General features: G+C 46.8%; 1 protein-coding gene across 4 annotated transcripts in view; it reads left to right on the top strand.

The window, feature by feature from the left end:
• phldb1b (pleckstrin homology-like domain, family B, member 1b) overlaps positions 1–16,226 on the top strand; it is a 315,522-nt gene that overhangs the window by 161,407 nt on the left and 137,889 nt on the right. The window lies entirely within an intron of this gene.

Raw genomic sequence — 16,226 nt, forward strand, 5'->3', positions numbered from 1 at the left:
AATGCTTTGCAAGAATGGGGATGGAAATGTACAAGTTTTTATTTGTCTGCAAGACTTTCCATTTCATAGAGTCATTGAGGAAACTGGCCCTTTGGCCCAACTTGTCCATGCCACCCTTTTTTTTAAACCACTAAGCTTGCCCCAATTGCCCACATTTAGCCCATATCCCTCATTATCCATCTTACTCATGTAACTGTCAGCACGCTTTTTAAAAGACAAAATTGTACCTGCCTCTCCTACTACCTCTGGCAGCTTGCTCCAAACACTCACCACCCTCTGTGAAAAAATTGCCTCCCTGGACCCTTTTGTATCTCTCCCCTCTCACCTTAAACCTATGCCCTCTAGTTTTAGACTCCCTTGCCTTTGGAAAAGATGTTGACTATCTCGCTGATCTGTGCCCCTTGTTATTTTTTAGACCCCTATAAGATCCCTAAGCCTCTGAAGCTCCAGGGAAAAAAAGTCCCAGTCTATCCAGTCTCTCCTCATAACTCAAACCATCAAGTCCCTGTTGCATCCTGGTAAATCTATTCTGCACTCTTTCTAGTTTAATAATATCCTTTCTATAATAGGGTGACCATTTGACCCATCAACTCATTTCCCAGTGCATTTCTGAGCCATAAGCCAAGGAGGAACTCCCAGGATTGATCCCTCATCAGCTGGATCTTGACCTCGGATAAAATGTCAAGCCCGAGGTCAGAGTATGATTTGAGTAAAAGAGGGAAATTGCCTGACCTTTGTGCCCCCGACATGAACAAGAGAACATTTCCTGGGAAGTGTGAATGATAAACAAGAGACAGGCCAACACTAGGGGATGTACATAATAGCATAACACTTGCACTTATCTGGTACAAACATACCTGAAAACTATAGAATAGAAACAGGCCATCCTGTTGGTATTTACATTCCACGAGAGGAAGTTGTTCTTATTGTATCCACCTGATTCCCTATTTATTTATCTCTATTCCACCTTCAATTCATAGAAACTAGAAGCAGGAAGAGGCCATTTGGCCCTTCAAGCCTGCTCTGCCATTCATTTTGACCATAGTTGATCATCAAATTCAATATCCTCATCCCCTGTTTCCTCCCCCATATCCCTTGATCCCTTTTAGCCCCAAGAGCGATGTCTAATTTCTTCTTGAAATCACACAATGTTTTGGCCTCAACTACTTTCTGTGGGAGTGAATTCCACACATTCACCACTCTCTGGGTGAAGAAATTTCTCCTCAGCTCGGTCTTACAAGGTTTGCCCTTTATCCTCAAACTATGACCCCTAATTCTAGACTCCCCCACCATCGGGAACATTCTTTCCGAATCTGCTCTGTCTAACCCTGTTAGAATTTTCTAAGTTTCTATAAGATCCCTTTTTACTCTTCTAAACTCTAATGAATATGACCCTAACCGATTTAGTCTCGCCTTATACAACAGACCTGCTCATGAATGTTGACCTGGGTTAGACGCTTTCTATCAAATTTAATGAACATCTTGAGAAATCCAATCATGTGTTCCAAAAGTAGCAAGGGATAGTTTGTGTATGTGTTGAACGTGTTACAATCCTCTGTGATGCCTCCTCAGGGACACGAGCATTGAATCTCTTCTACCTGAACTTAGCCAATCTCATCACCCACCTGTGCCAATATCACATGGAGTTTTTTAATCATTGAGGGAGTTAGAACATAGAAAAACTACAGCACAAACAGGCCCTTCGGCCCACAAGTTGCGCCGATCATATCCCTACCTACTCCATTTGTTTTACTGTCATTCTATCATTATGTGACAATGCACTATCTTCGTGTACAGCTTAATCTGTGCTAAATTCAATACTGTTGTTCCATCCATACCATCATCTTCCTAAATCACCACTTTGCTTCCACCTGAGATTTCAGTTATTTTTCCCCAGTACTGTCCTGCTCAGTCAGTTCCTGAAATTCTTCTTCTGTAACCTACATCTGATCTGGAACTCTCATTATTCCCATCCTGTCCCATACTGAGTCCCAAACTGCTATCACCCTCCATTGGGAATGTGTTCCATGTCACATTGAGATCCTTCCTTAGCCTCTCAGTCCTCACAATCAATCGATCCAAATCCCTATTTACAATTTTAATACTTCCGAGTAAGATCAACCGTGTATGACTTCTTACCCCCACCCTGATCCCCCGGTCTTGGTTTCTCTTTGTACCCTTTACCTTGTGGCCTTTGTCCAAATGTTTAAAATCTCCTGCTGATAGTTCCCCTCTTTGATTTTTCAATCCTTTCTCTTCACTCATTCCCCTCTTCCTGTTTGGATATTTCAGCTGCTCCAGATATAGCTCAGGTTGTTGGTTGCTAAGTGCAGTACAGTGTTTAACGTCCTCTCTGGTTCTAAGTGCTCCTCTAATTCTGGCCTCTTACATATCCCCAGTTTTAACTGGCCTGCCATTATGACCACGGCCTAGACACCAAGCTATGTATCCCCTTCCGAAAGCTCTCTACCTCTCTGTCTTGCATTTCTCCTTGAAGACATTCATCAAATCCCACCTCTTCAACCAGGATTTCCATCACCTAATTTAATGGCCAGAATTCTCCGACCTTGCACATGGCTGGGCTTCTCCAGTCCCGCTGCAATGAATGGAGATTTGGCTGCACGCCGAACTTTCCATTCTTGCTGACAGTGGGGGGGGGGCGTGCGAACGAGATTGGAGAATTCCGGCAAATATCTCGTCATGTGGCTCAGTGTTGTACATTGGGTGGAATTTAATGCAGGTGATACTGAGCCGGCGAGAGTTCCACCTTGCTTCCTTTCAGGAAGACCAGCGCCAGTCTGGCACATACAAGGCCTTTTTTTAATTAGTGTTAGAAGTAGGCTTACATTAACACTGCAGTGAAGCTACTGTGGAAATCTCCTTGTCGCCACACTCTGGAGCCTGTTTGGGTACACTGAGGGAGAATTTAGCATGGCTAATTCACCTAAGCAGCATATCTTTCAGACTGCAGGAGGAAACCGGAGCACCCGGAGGAAACCCAAGCAGACACGGGGAGAATGTGCAAACTCCACACAGACAGTGACCCAAGCTGGGAATTGAACCTGGGTTCCTGGCCACGAGAGGTAGCAGTGCTCACCACTGTGCCACCATCCTACCCCAGTATCAATGATACCAAGGATGGAAGTTTCACCCCCACCAACCCCTAACCTTCCTTGACCCCCCCCAGAGAGTCAGAGAGTGGCTTTATTACTGTCAGAGCCACAGGGGGAAGCAGCAGAAGATGCCGGTGAAGCAACCAGCACAGGCCTGAGGCCTGCCATCAACCCCGGGTCACAGGTCGTGAAGTCAGAGCGGGGCTCTAGAGGGGTGTCGCCTGCAGGGGGGTGTTTTGGATGTCAGCAGTGCTGCAGTTCGCAATGCCAGGTCCCTCGGTCAGGCAGTGACCCCCACCCCACCCTCCAGAGTCCATTTACTTTGTGAACCTCTTGGATGGCTATTCTGTGGCCTCGTTGCTGAATGATACCACTGGTATTGGGAGAAGGTTCATAAGTGGGCATTGATTGTTACTTAAGAACTTCAGTTGGGGCAGGAAGGACATCAATGAGTCTTCCTCCCCTGATTTAATTGGTGCAAAGGCGAGAAGCTCATAGGGTCCTCACCCTCTAAACATCCCGCCTGCCAGACTGAGGGCTGGGAATTAAATTTGTTTTGTAATGCTCCTGTGAAACATTTTGGGGTTACTATCTTACGAGGGGCTGTATATGGGGCTTGTGGACTCTCTATTTGTAATATGGCAGGAGATAAAGCTGGCTGGAGAACTTTCTTTGCCGGTGGCTAGGTTTAGAATGGGTTCCTGTTACTAACAGCTGAACATTGATGACAGTGGGAGCTCATTTTGTATATTCCTGTCCCTGGGTGGATTGGGGAATATTGAAGGCAGCTGAGTGAATTTCTGTGGTATGATTGGTATCGATACTGTTCACTCAGGAACCATGGTGTTAGACCTCTCTCTCGACCAGGCTGGATCAGTATTGCAGGTTGCTGTTCAAGAGAGGAGTTTTTAAAATGTTCATCCATATTTTCAAATCTCCCCATGGCATTGCCCCTCCCTATCATTTCAAGAGAATCCCCCCAGTGCAGAAGAGGCCATTCGGCCTATTGAGTCTGCACTGACTATCGGACAGAGTATCTTACACAGGCCGCCTCCCCCACCCTATCCTGGTAACCCCACATACTTACCCCTAGATAATCCCCTAGACAATACAGCTTTGGACACTTAGGGGACAATTTAGCACGGCCAATCCACCTAACCTGCACATCTTTGGACTGTGGGAGGAAACCAGAGCACCCAGAGGAAACCCACGCAGACATGTGGAGAATGTGCAAACTCCACACAGACAGTGTGTGGAATCAAACCCAAGTCCCTGGCTCTGCAAGGCTGCAGTACTGACCACTGTGTCACCATGCTACACTATCACTGTGCCCCTCTGGAACCTTCTCCAGCCCCATAATCCTCAGGGATCGTTGCTGCCTTCCAGTCCTCTTGCATCGCCCATTTTCCAAACTCCACCATTGGCAGCTATTGCCTTTGGCTGAAAGTTCTGGAATTCCCTCCGTATATCACTCTGTCTGTCCACCTCCCTCTCCTGGGAGAATATGCCCCTTAAAACCATTCTCCTTGTCCATAATTTCCCCTAATGTCTTTATAGGGCTCAGAGAGAGCCGAGAGATCGGACAGGGATGGAGTCCGAGCTGGAAATTATTGGACAGGAATATTGGAACTGATTCAGGAAAGAGAGTGAGGAAATTGGAGGCAGGAAATTTATTTGATATCTCCCAGCAACCAGCCCTGGAATGTACAAATATCCTGCTTTCCCCAGGATAACATAATACGTTCTTCTGCGTGTTTGCACGGGACTGAGGGCAGCCATAAAATAATTATTTACTCAGGAGACTGGAATAACTAAATCCAAGGCGGATATCACAGCGTTGTGGCTTTCAGCTGTGTCCCTGGCAATCGAAAAGCTTGGATCAGTAGATCCTGGGTGTAGATTCCAGGAGAGCAATGGAATTGTTGCTTATGGTTTTGTAATGCAATGTAAGGATGTGAGAACATCGCGGTGAATCCCCCAACCTCCTACCCTGCACCGGGAAGAAATGGGATTAACTCTTTCAGCCCCAGTAACAGCAAAGTCCTTTAACTCCTGCGAGTTCCATCTTCTCTTCCCAGCGCACCAGCAGATTCCAGTGACTGGACTCAGTTTGTTGGGGTTTTTGGGATTCAGTTTGTCGGTGTTTTTGGGGGTTCAGTTTTGGAGAAGGTGACAGAGAAATGGTGGGGTTCAAGAGGGATAGGGGAGGTTACAGAAAGAGGGAGGGTTGGAGGGAAATGGAGAAGATAACAGAGATCGGAAGGATTGAAGGGGCATAGAGGAGGTTACAGAGATGGGGAGGGTTGGAGGGGGGGATAGAGGTGGTTACAGGGATAGGATGAGTTGGAAGGGGATAGAGAAGGTTACAGAGATAGAGAGGGCTGGAGGTGGTTTCAGAGATAGGGAGGGACAAAGCCATGGGCGGAAATGAAGGATACAAATTGCAAAATCAAGGCAATGCGAGACTGGAAACCAATGGAAGTCAACAAGCACAAGGGTGATGGTGAACAGACAGACCTGGATGGTATCTGGAATTTACTTGTCTTGCTGGGTTCATACCACATTGGGTGGAATGTTCATAGAACCATAGAATTTCTACAGTGCAGAAAGAAGCCATTTGGCCTATCGAGTCTGCACCAATCACGATCCCTTCCAAGCCTGATCCCCATAACCCCACAACCCCTACTAATCCTCTGACACTAAGGGGCAATTTAACATGGTCAATCAATTTAACCTGCACACCTTTGGACTGTGGGAGGAAACCGGTGCGCCTGGAGGAAACCCACGCAGACATGGGGAGAACATGCAAACTCCACACAGACAGTGACCCGAAGCCAGGATTGAACCTGGGCTGCTGGTGTTGTGAGGCAGCAGCGCTAACCACTGTGTCACCCAGGACACAGGTCAACCCAGGACACTGAGGAATTCTCGTCGAAAATTCTAACCTGAAAGAAAAGGGAAAGCTAATGTTTTCTGAGTGGTCGTGATCATTGGGAATGAAATGATCCCAGCCTGTGCTTATCGAGGAACTCTGTTCAGGATTTGGCATGAAATCCGCAATGACAATGTTGAACGATCCCATCATCGTCAGTGAGTGCCTCTATAAGCTGCCTCCCCAGGATTGGGAGGGTTAAGTTTATAAGCCGTGCTGGTGTGCTCAGCTTTCAGCCTGCCTTTGACAATACATCACTTGTTTCAAAGAAAAATAGAAAATAATGGGCCTTCATGAGAAAATGACAAAACTACGTAACATTTCGTAAACTAAAGCCAACTTTTGTTTCCACAATAGGCAGAGGCTGGTATCATTTCATTCCCAATAACACCTTGGCATTTGCAAGGACATATTAGAGTTTGGAGTTCTTCAGTAGGAAACTTAAAAGGTCTTACCAAAGACAAAATTCCAGTGTATTGAATTCTAATTCCACTTCTCTTCCCATACCTTGTAGTGCACTAAGGCAGACTCTCATCTGTTTCCATAGTTAGTAACTCCTGGAACAGATACTAATCTGCCAACAGAGGCTTATAGTTTGAGGGGTGCCGCTCCACATCAAACATGGTGACCAGTGATCTTTCTCTACACCCCAGCTATGACTGCAGCACTACATCCTGCCCTCTCTCCTTTCCTTCTCTATGAATGGTGTGCTTTGTTTGTCTTGCACGCAAGAAACAGTACTTTTCACTGTATGCTAATATGTGTGACAATAATAAATCAAATCATCAGGAGTCTGTCCCACTCTAACCCCCAGACATTGGCATGTTTGGAAGGATTTTGCAGATTGACACTCAACCTGTTTGGATGTGTTATGAACATATCTTTCTTGGTCATCAAGTTTTGGGGTGGGACTCGAACCAGGAGCGTGTGGCTCAGAGCCAGGAATGCTGCCCTCTATGTTACAAAATACTCTATAAATAGATTAAAGGGAAGAGGTTAACCAGGAAAGAGTAGAGTCCATTTGAGACCAAGGGGGCAAACTGTGTGTAAAGCCACAAGACATTGGAAGGGTGTTAAATTAATTCTTTCCACTGGTCTGAGGAGAGTCCTGGAACAGAATTCAGGAAAAAGAACTTTGAGGACCTTGAGCAGTTTGATACAGGAAGAGAGGAAGTGTAGGAGGGTTTGGGCTTAAAAATGGACAGATCCCCTGGTCTGGATGAATTGCATCCCAGGATATGGTGGGCGAGGCAGGAAATCGCAGAGGCTCTGACACGAATTTTTAGTTCCTCTCTGTCCACGGGGTAAGTGCCAGAGAACTGGAGGATGGCTAATGTACATCTTTTGAAGAAGGGTGGTAGAGATGAACTAGGGAACTACAGACCAGTGAGTCTCATGTCAGTAGTAGGGAAACTATTGGAGAAAATACTAAGGAGAGAATTAATCTGTGTTTGGAAAGGCATGGTTTGATTAGAGATAGTCAGCATGGCATTGTCAGAGGGAGGTCATGCCTAACGGATGTGATAGAAATTTTTGAAAATGTGATTGAGTGTGTGGGTGAGGGAAGTGCAGTTATAGAGTCATACAGGTTTACAGCGTGCAAACAGGCCCTTCGGCCCAACTTGTCCATGCCGCCCTTTTTTTTAAACCCCTAAGCTAATCCCAATTGCCCACATTTGGCCCATATCCTTCTATACCCATCGTACCCATGTAACTGTCTAAATGCTTTTTAAAAGATAAAATTGTACCCACCTCTACTACTACCTCTGGCAGCTTGTCCCAGACACTCACCATGATGTAGTTTATTTGGATTTTAGCAAAGCCTTTGATACGATCCCACGTGTGAGACTGACTGAGAAGGTTGAAGCACATGGAATTCAGGGAAACTTGACGAGATGGATCCAAAACTGGCTTAGTAACAGGACACAAAGGGTTGTGGTAGAAGGATGTTCGAGTGACCGGAAGCTAGTGTCCAGTGGTGTACCACAAGGGTTAGTGCAGAGACCCTGACTGTTTTTTACATTCATAAATGATCTTGATGATAATGTGGGAGGAATGATAAGCAAGTCTGTAGGTGACATCAGGACTGGTCACGTGATTAATAGTGAGAAGTTCATAGGTTACAGAAAGATAAAGATGGATTGGTCAGATGAGCAGAGCAGTGGCAGATGGTATTTAACCTTGATAAGTGTGAGGTGATGCACTTTGGAAGAAGTAACAAGACAAGGGAATATTTAATGAATGGCAGGTCACTGGGAAGCACTGAGGAACAGATGGATGTTGGGTTACTTATTCGCAGATCCCTGAAGGTGGCAGAGCAGGTGAAAAGGACAGTTAAGTCTGCATATGAGATACTTGTTTTTATCAGTCATGGCACAGAGTGTAAGAGCAAGAAGGTAAAGTTGGAGCTTTGCAGAGCATTGGTTAGGCCACAGCTGGAGTACTGTATGTAGTTCTGCTCACCTCACTGTAGGAAGGATGTAGTAGCAGTACAGGTGCTACAGAGGAGGTTCATCAGGGTGTGGCCTGAGATAGAGAATCTGAGCTATAAAGAGATACTGGGTAGACTTTGATTGTTTCTTTGGAACAGAGAAAGCTGAGACGGGGACATGATCTGAGGTGTATAAGATTATGAGGGGTACGGACCCAGTGAGTAGGAAGCTGCTGGTTGGGGGTCATTCACGAGACAGCGTAGTTTTAGGCGTGGGACAGGAGATTCAGAGGGGATTTTTAACAACATCACTCGGAGGGTGGTGAGAGTCTGGAATGCACTGCCTGGGAAGGTTGTGGAGTCCGGAAACCTTCAAAAAGTATTGGATGAGCACTTGAAATATAACACTAGGGATATAGGGCAAGGACTGGAAAATAGGATTAGTACGACTTTAGTGGCAGTTAGTGGTGCAGACTCGATGGGCTGAAGGGCCTTTTCTGCACTGTACGACTCCTGATGTATTGACTAATCAATATCTTGTCATCCTCTATGTGGACAGTGGGAGATCAGTAGTACTGATCGGGATTCACTCAATCACAAATTACTTACTTCTTCCCCTTGTTAATGCACCTCCCTCACTCTCCCCACGGTGACTTGCTGAGATTAGTGCTTCAGTATCTTCCCCTCGTTCATGGGGTCTGAGCACCACCGGAAAAGCCACCAATTCCGGCTGTCGGGAAGTTGGTGGCGAGCTACCTTCCAGATTACCGAGTGTCTCACTCGGCCATTTCAGAGAGCAGTTAAAAAAACAGCCGTATTGGTGTGGGACTGGAATCACATGTAGGCCCAAAGCGGCTGAGGGGCAGCAGATTTCCTTCCCTAAGGGACAGATGGGTGAAGTCCGGTTGTTTTCACAGTCACACTGACACTCGCGGTTGTTCCGGCTTTATTAAAGTCCCGAGCTGCTACGATGGGATTGGAACTCGTGTTGTCAGATCGTTAGCCCCAGGCCTCAGGCTTGCTAGCCCAGTAACATGACCAATATGGTTCCACTCCACTGGGGCCAGCACTCTCCCACCGTGAGCCAAGAGGTTGCGGGAGCGAGTCCCAACCCATAGATTTAAGCATAAAATCCAGGTCAACACTCCCAGTGCCAGTACAGGAGTGCTGCACTGTTGCTGGTAGCATCTTTCAGACGTAATGTTAAACTCACAGGTTGACCTGAAGGATTAGAGTTGTAGCAAAAACATAAAATGCTGGAAAATCTCAGCAGGTCTGATAACATCTGCAGGGAGAGAATAGAGCCAAAGTTTTGAGTCTGGATGATCTTTTCACAAATCTTACGTTGTCCGCAGTATTTTGCTTTTATCTTCAAGTTGATTGTAGATTGATTTTCAATAAAGGTCCTACTTGTACGCTGGAAATTTTCAAAATTCTCATCCTTATTTTCAATTCAGCCCCCTCCCTACCTCTGTAATCTCCTCCGGCCACAGAACTCTCTGAAATATCTCCGAAACTCTCTGAAATGTGGCTGGCACGGTGGAACAGTAATTAGCACTGCTGCCTCACAGCGCCAGGGACCCGGGTTCAATTCCAGCCTCAAGTGACTGTATGAAGTTTACACATTCTCCCCGTGTCTGCGTGGGTTTCCTCTGGATGCTCCGGTTTCCTCCCACAGTCCAAAGATATGTGGGTTAGGTGGTTGGTCGTGCTAAATTGCTCTTAGTTCAGGCAATTAGCTGGGGTAAATATATGGGGCTACAGGGATAGGGACTGGGTGGGAGGCTCTGTCGGCGAGTCAAAGCAGGCTCGATGGGCCGAATGGCCTCCTTCTGCACTGTAGGGATTCTGTGATTCTAAGATTTGCATTACATCAGTTCTGGCATTTTGAGTTTCCCCCATTCCAATCGCTCCACCCCTGGTGACCATGCCTTCAGCTGCCTGGTTCCTAAACTCTGGAACTCCCTCCCTCAACCTCTGCACCTCTCAACCTCCCTGTCTCCCTTCATGATGCTCCTTAAAACCTACAACTTTGACTAACACCAGTCCCAATATCTCTGCATGTGACTTGGTGTTAATTCTGGCCTGATAATCCTTCTGTCAGAAGCCAGGTGGGATTTTTAAAGGTGTTATATAAATGCCAGAACTGGTGTAATGGGGGTGGTTTTGAGAGTTGTGGGCTGGAGGAGGTTTCAGAGATTGGGAGGGGCTGGGGCCATGGAGGGAGTTGAAAATAAGGATGAATGTTTTGAAAATGCCTCCGTGCACTGTGACTGTGCCTTTCCCTGTACTGCTTTGCCACCAAGTATCCCCTCATTTCCTCTGAACTGTTGCGGTGGAGCAGTCCCAGGGGTGTTAGTGGCTGCTGTCAGTATCTTAGTGAAGTAATGGGTTCTCATTTCACATGCAGACAGATTGGGATGAATCACAGGAGACGCTGATGTCTATCCTTACACCAAAATTCCAGTGTAGAGTACTAACCAAGATTCCGAGGCAGAATGTCTGTCTGACTGACTTACCAGCGCCCCCCCACCCCTCCAGTTCCTCTCCCACACCCTAGCCCAAGGCCATTGGGAAGCTGAGTACCATCACCACGTCCCCACCCTTCCCCTCCTGTTCATATAAGGGCAACATGGTGGCACAGTGGTTAGCACTGCCACCTCACAGCGCCAGGGACCCGGGTTCGATTCTGCCTGGGTCACTGTCTGTGTAGAGTCTGCACGTTCTCCCTGTGTCTGCGTGGGTTTCTTCCAAGTGTTCCAGTTTCCTCCCGCACTCCAGTACTTCCCTGGAGCGGAGAAGCTACGACATCTTCTCAGGACCCTTCAACATGCCATTGATGAAGACAAACATCTCATCAAGTCCATCCCCACACCCCCACTTCTTGCCCTCAAACAACCGCGCAACCTCAAACAGACCATTGTACGCACCAAACTACCCTGCCTCCAAAGACGTGCAAATTAGGTGGTTTGGCCATGCTAAATACATGGTGGGAACTATAGTTATCCCCACTGGACTGAACTACTCCTGGTGGAGGTGGGGGGAGAGGCTGGCGGGCCTGGAGATTTCAGTCCCAGGCCTGCTAATAATATTTAAAATAGATTTAAATTCTCATTTAAATAATTTATACAGCTCTGCCAAAAATCGGTGTGGAGCCAACAGCGCCAGAAATCTGGCTGGCGGAGGCCGTGAAGCCCAGCGGGAAGCCCGAGACACGGCCTCCGCTTGAGTCTCTTGACCCGCTCGCTGCTCTACGAAAGCAGCACAGCGGAATGGGAGAATCACCCTCATTACCTCCAAATCTGCAGATGATACAAAGTTGGGTGGGAGGGTGAGCTGTGAGGAGGCTGCAGAGATGCTTCTGTGTGATTTGGACAGGCTGAATGTGTGGGTATCTGCATGGCAGATGCAGTATAATGTGGATAAATGTGAGGTTATCCACTTTGGTAGCAATAATAGGAAGGCAGATTATTATTTGAATGGGTGTAAATTGAGAGAGGTGGATACTCAGTGAGACCTTGGTATCCCCATGCATCATTCACTGAAAGTAAGTGCACAGGTACAGCAGGCAGTAAAGAAGGCAAATGGTCTGTTGGCCTTCATAGCAAGAGGATTTGAGTATAGGGTTGGGATGTTTTGCTACAATTGTACAGGGCATTGGTAAGGCCATGCCTGGAGTATTGTAAACAGCTTTGGTATCCTTATGTGAGGAAGGATATCCTTGCTGTAGAGGGAGTACAATGAATGTTTACCAGGCTGATAGTTGGGATGTCATATGCGCAGAGACTAAATTGGTTAGGATTATATTCACTGGAGTTTAGAAGAGTGAGAGGGAATCTCATGGAAACTTATAAAATTCTAACAGGGTTAAACAGCAGAAAGAATGTTCCCAATGATAGGGGGGTCCAGAACTAGGGGTCATAGTTTGAGGATAAGGGGTAAACCTTTTAGAACTGAGGTGAGGCGAAATTTCTTCACCCAGACGGTGGTGAATCTATGGAATTCGTTACCACAGAAAGTGGTTGAGACCAAAACGTTGTCTGATTTCAAGAAAAAAATTAGATACAACTCCTAGGGTTATCAAAGAATCTGGGGACAAGGCGGATATTGAATTTGATGATCAGCCATGATCAAAATGAATGGCAGAGCAGGCTCGAAGGGCCAAATGGCCTCTTCCTGTTCCTATTTTCTGTTGTTTTATGTATTTGTCATGAAGAAAACTTGCCTTTTACAGGAGACAATATCACTGTATCTGCCGCCAACCCAACAAAGCCATTCAAACAAAAGAATTGCCCTTGTAGAGGAAGAGAGCGATGGAGATATTTGGAGACGGAATTCTAGGCCTTAGGGTGAGGCAGCTTGCAGGCAGGACCCGTCAATGATAGTGCGATAAAAATTGGAGATGTGCTGAAGGCCAGAGTGGGAGGAGTGCGGAGAGTTGTGGCGCTGGAGGTTACAGCGATTGGGAGGGATGAGGTCAAGGAGAGGTTTGAACATAAGATTGAGAATTTAAAGTAAGGTGCCTTATATATCACTGATTAGCCCTTAATGCGTTATTATAATGATATAATACCTCAGGCTTATTTATTGCACAAGACACAAGGCACCATAAGTGATTGAATCAGTATGTTGTAAGACTAAATAAATGAGCACGGTTGTGCATTGGTATAAAGCTCGAAGGTATCAGAGCTGTGTGTGTGTGCTCTGCTCAAAGCAAAAGTGAAACTAAGAGTGGATTACATGACACATTTCCCTTTGAGTAATGTCATGCTGATATCCCATCAAGGAATATTACACCAGCTCTCAGCTGTCCAGTTCTAAGCTGGATGTCAAGCCCTTAGAGGAGGCTTACCAGAATGGTTCCAGGGATGAGGAGAGAATTGTTTCAGATATACGTAGACACCCAAGAAGCTGGGATTGTCCTCCATACGGCAGTGAACATTAAGGAGAGATTGAATAGTGCTGTAAAGTATGAAGGGTTTTGATAGGGTAAATACGGAGAAATCCACTGAGAGGAAAATATTGGACCCAAATGTCCTGTGAGTCTCAGACCGTGAGCTAATTGATAAATAATCAAAAGGGAAGGAAGGAGAATTTATGATCCAGAATGCTGTTATTGGGAAACAGAGGCTGCGATTCTCCCAGTTCTAAGTATTGAATTTGCTGGAAAACTGGTGTAAATCACTCTGTTTTTTCAGTGCGATTTCAGACAAGAATCTCCCACACTCTGTGCAATGCAGAGGTCACAATTGGGAATATTATTAAAAGCTCGGGGGGGTGGGATGGGAGGAGCCTATTCATGTCGGAGGCTGACAGTTCCGGGACTCTGCGCATGCACAGTGAGCCCTATCTGTCAGCCCGCGGTTTGCTGGCGAGCTCGATCGCTGGCCAGCCCGGAACCCTCGCAGTGTTGCCCCTCCTCCCCCGCCCCATCCCACCTACCCTGGCCCGATCACAGCCCAAACATCCATTCGCGGGCCAGCCCTGAACCCCCCCCCCGCCCTCTCCCGGACTGCTGTATCTCCAGCTCCCCACCACCCCCCCATCCGCCCCCAGGAGTGACGATGTGGTGGGAAGGCTTACGCAAATCCCGCGAATCGGCGCAGGCTGGGAGAATCGGCCGTAGAATCTTTCAAAAAGGAATTGGATAAAGACTGGAAAAGAAAATCGGTTGCAGGGTCAGGGAGGTGGAGAGTACGATTCATTGGATAGCCCTTTCCAAGAGCTGACAGAGCCTTGATGGGCTGAATGGCCTCCTTTCTGTATCATTCTATCCAGATTCCACCTGAAAAGAATGGTGGCTTATAGATGAGATGCTGGATGGTGTCCAGCAAGGAGTTAATACCTTCAGGACTGAAACCCGGGCAGTGGGAGATTGAAGGTGTTGGAGGGTTAAGAACCTGCCATTATTATCCAGGTGTTAGAAGTTGATAGAGTTCTCCAGGAGGGGTTTGGTTTCTCCAACTCCAACCCCTGTGGATTTAGCCAAACAAGGTGCTGGATGGAAATCACACACACACACACACACACAGACAGCGTGTTTTCAATTCTGGCTGGGAAAGATTGCTCATGCAAAATACTTGTATGGAAACAGCTTGTTTCCTGCCTCTGTTGCGTGCATGTATACATACAGCTGCTGGCTCTGCCTGCTTCTTCAGCAGGAACGGGGGTGGGTAGATGGAGGGTAGGGAACTGCTGGGAGGGGGTGGTGGCGGGGGTGGGGGGGAAGGAGGAGTGGATTATTTCCTGCTGATATCACTCCACAGGGGAGCTGCTGCTTCTGTGGGAGATGAGCCGGTGTCTGTCTCTGCACCTTCCCACAGTCACTGGCTGGCCAGGAGCTGCAGTTCCCCCGGGGGTGGGGGAGTGAGTCAGGCTGAGGGAATCAAATAGCGACGGTGCTTTTTCGCTGAAGGAAAGGGGACCCATCTCTCCTCGCACGGAGCAGGGATGAAGTAAGTGGGGGTTTTGCTGCTGTTCTTTTGTGATGATATGGAGATGCCGGCGTTGGACTGGGGTAAACACAGTAAGAAGTCTGACAACACCAGGTTTAAGTCCAACCAGTTTATTTGATCAAAAATTTATTTGATCAAATAAACTGGTTAGACTTAAACCTGGTGTTGTCAGACTTCTTACTGTTCTTCTGTGAATCAGACTGTCAGTGTAGGATTCGAACAGATTTAATCAGCTGCTCAGGGAGTACGTTTTGTTCCCTCAACTTGAGAGAGCTGTTTTGCTTGGGAGACAGGAATTTATAAGGTGGATAATATCTTGTCTGGTGCTGACTTCAAGTTAATGTTGGGTGCACTTAGTCCCTGGACTTTAAAAGAATTATAAAAGGCTCTCCGCAGTGAAAGTGAGGAGGTTTTGGAGTTGTGACATTTACACATGTGCTTATTCTCCGCTGTACAGACTCTGTGCTTGTTGTCCTGTATCATTTTAATTCCACACGGTTCAATCCGCGCTGTTTTAACCTGGGCCAAATCTGCTGCACCTCATCCAGGCTGGCGGTAAATTGGAGTGAAAGCAGCAGAAAATTAGTAATTCTGATTTGAATTCTAGATCTTCCGGTTCCCAGCTGAACCGGTGAAATTTAAAGGGGCAATGTTTTTCATCAGAAAAGATAAATAAAGGATTTACATTTTTGTAGCGCCTTCCATATAGTGACTGCACTAACAAAGTGTTTCATAGAATCCCTACAGTGCAGGAGGGAGCCCCCATCAAGACTGCACCCACCCAGATCCTATCCCCATAATATTATGTGTCTGCCCCAGCTTGTTCCCCGACACACAGGGACAACTCAGCATGACCAATCCAGCCAACTCGCACATCTTTGGATTGTGGGAGGAAACCAGAGCACCTGGAGGAAACCCACACAGACACAGGGAGAACGAATAAACCCACTCACAGATGTGATGTGGAGATGCAGGCGTTGGACTGGTGTGGGCGCAGTAAGAACTCTCACCACACCAGGTTAAAGTCCAATAGGTTTATTTGGGATCACGAGCTTTCGGAGCGCTGCTCCTTCATCAGGTGAGTTAACTGAGATAAGGGCATTTCTTTATACTTGGCTTGATAAAGTAGAGTTGATAAACTTATCATTTTTAAACTGATGGAAGTTAATATGAACTAAATACAAAAGGAATTTTGTGCAGAAGGTGAGGTGAGTCTGGAAGATATCATTGAGCAGTTGTAATCTGATTGTATGAGGAGGTACAGGGGTGGCACGGTGGCACCAGGGACCCGGGTT

The sequence above is a fragment of the Carcharhinus amblyrhynchos genome, chromosome 29, assembly GCF_965287045.1.
Source record: "Carcharhinus amblyrhynchos chromosome 29, sCarAmb.v2.hapA, whole genome shotgun sequence".
NCBI classification, from domain to species: Eukaryota; Metazoa; Chordata; class Chondrichthyes; order Carcharhiniformes; family Carcharhinidae; genus Carcharhinus; species Carcharhinus amblyrhynchos.